The following is a 2,964-nucleotide window of genomic DNA, read 5'->3' as shown; positions in this document are numbered from 1 at the left end:
TTGAAATGTGAAGTACGATATATATTACAACAATAAAGAAAGCATCTTGAGTTTTTCAAGTCAAATCATGTTTATTATAAGGTAAGCGAAACTCTATGGATTAACCCCACTTAACTACCAAATACTAAATATGACCCCAAATTAATGTTTCTCGAGAAAATAACCCTATTTGACAAAAATACCCTTATAACTCAAAACAAATTAGGGCACTCTTCATCTTCTTCACTTTCTCACTTAGACTTTCAGTCCCGCTTTTTATCTTCTTCGATTTCTTCTCTTCTTCAGACAAAGGACAGAACTAAGGCCAAAAACCCATTTCTCCATAGTCATTATCTCCCTTCATATTGGTTTTCTTTTTCTCTATCGTTGCAAGTAAGAAATCTGAAACTTTCTTTATCTTCTATATATTACTTTCTGCATTATTTTATTCTAAATTAGTGTTTTTTTTCTTTCTCTAGGAGGAGTTGAGGAAGAGGAAGAGGAATAAAGTAGCAATAAGAAGAGAATGAAGTCGAGGGATTCATACATGATTCACACATAGTTCACATACACATGGTTCACACATATTTCACGCATGGTTCACACATGGCTAAAGGAAACATAGATAAATCACGTGTGAACTATGTGTGAAATATGAGTGAACCATGTGTGCAGTGTGAATCATGTGTGTGATCTATGTGTGAATCACGTGTGAATTATGTGTGAATCGTATGTGAATCATGTGTGAATCATTTGTGAAGTATGTGTGAACTACGAGTGAAGTATGTGTGAACGCGATAACCTAAATCGTATAAATCAATCAGAAATTCATCATCTCAACATAAAATTGTTTCTTTTCACAAATTTTTTAGCCTAGAATAATTCGAAAATTCCATATAAACTATTACACAATACACCCATAACCTATAAATAAAAAAACACTTACTCATTATCAAATCAAATGTTTCAATCTTCTTCAATTTTGGGAGATGATTTTTCTTTAATCTTCAATATTCTTCAACTTTGGTGAGAAGAAAAAATGTGTGATAGATAGCATTACTTTCCAAGTATTGGTGAGAAGAAATGGTGATGATCTCTATTTGAGGATGATTTGAGAGAGAAGATGTGTTAATAAATGGTGTTAATGTCTTTTCAAGTTATGGGTTATAGTTATAATTATAGTGTTAAAATGGGTTAATTAGTGTAGTTTCTCTCAGGTAATAATGTGTGTGAATTATTTATTTTAAGAATAAGCTGTATCCAAACCAACTGCACCTCAATCACCTAAAATTTATTGTGTCTCCATATCACATTCCTTACTATAATGCTAGTATTGATTTTGATTTCTTCCTACTTAAAACTTATTCTTTTATTTTTTTTCTCATTTGTTTTTTAATTTAATTTTCTTTTGGCTAGCTAGTATAAAAAATAATATACAAATAATCAGTGTGGGGTTATATGAATAAAAATATAGCTAGTTTTTAATTTTCTTTTGCAATCATTTCATTCAATTAAAATAATTCATTTTATGAATAATATCATTAAAAAATTTGTAATTAAAAAAATTATCATATCTATGTCATTATACATAAACATATGCATATCTACAAATATTAGTCATAAAAAATCACTACAACAAAATTCTCATTTGGCATTGGTGTACGTAATACCGAAGCCAATCTTAGTGTCAGTTTTTGAACTGATGCTTATTCCATCGACACCATAGGTAAAGGCGGAGGCACTGGTTTTGTACTATTGCTAAATAAATAAAAAATATATAAAATAATGAATCTGATTTCAAAATTCTAGTCACAAATATTCCAAATTAAAACTCAGCCTCAAGCTCACAAATCAAACATAACATGTAAAAATAAACTAAAATTCATATTTCAACACAATATTATCAACTCAGATTTTAATTTATATGTCAAATTTCAATTCAAACTCAATATATATTACAAACTCAAATTTCAATACAATATAACAAGCTCCGATTTCATAATAGAAAAAAACAAGAAAAGAAACTGCTAATATGTGTGTCTGTGTGTGAGAGAGAGCAAGAGAGAGAGAGAAGAAGAAGAGCTTAACCCCCCACCCCATGGATCTTGCTGCCACAATCACCACCATGAACAACCAAGTCCCATCTCCTCATCAGCGTAAACCTACAGAAATCAAACGATAAAAACATATGTAAAAAGAAAAAGGGAACAAACCACGAACCCTTGAGCACCCAAGCCCCATCCCCGTCCCCATCAAACCCATGAACCTAAATACACATAAGAAAAGGTTTTAAAATAAATTGTGAACAAAATTTTCCAAGCCCTGTTCCATAGTTGTTGATCGATGAGAGAAAGAAACAGTGATGGTGAGAAGGAGAAAATGACAATGATCGAGACAAGTGAGAGAGAGATTGAGAGAGGGTGAGATGGTGAGGCGGTTAGGTATGAGAAAGAGATAGTTAGAGCATAAGGTTATTAGGATTAGGTTAAATGGTATGGTTTTGGGCTTTTCTACGCTGACCTTTTACTTTTTTTTAAAAATAACATATAATAAAATAAAAATAGTCCATTAACGTCAATTTAAAACCGACACTAATAATGAGTTTTATCAATAACGTCACTTATTGAACTGATGCTATTAGCGTTGATTGAGAATTGACATTTATGGGAAAATTAGGTCAATAGTGTTGGTGTTAGTGCAAAACCAACGTTAAGAAGTGACGCTAAAGACCCTATCTATGGAAGTGAATAAAACTCATTGACATTGTCTATCTCGCCCCTTGAATTTTTTTTCGCTTGACAAAAATCCCCCCAAATAATTGATGAACTACAAAAAACACATCCTTCTGGGTGCTTTCATCCAAAAAAAAAAGGATAAAATGATGACATTGCATGTGTGCTAGGTCATCAGAACAGTAATGAAGTGTCTTGCTAGGTAGGGACAAGATTATACACAATCGTCTATTCATTGGAAAAAATTCTATTT

The sequence above is a fragment of the Humulus lupulus genome, chromosome X, assembly GCF_963169125.1.
Source record: "Humulus lupulus chromosome X, drHumLupu1.1, whole genome shotgun sequence".
In the NCBI taxonomy this organism is placed as follows: domain Eukaryota; kingdom Viridiplantae; phylum Streptophyta; class Magnoliopsida; order Rosales; family Cannabaceae; genus Humulus; species Humulus lupulus.
The sequence above is the reverse complement of the archived record's forward strand: the minus strand, read 5'-3'. Positions refer to the sequence as shown.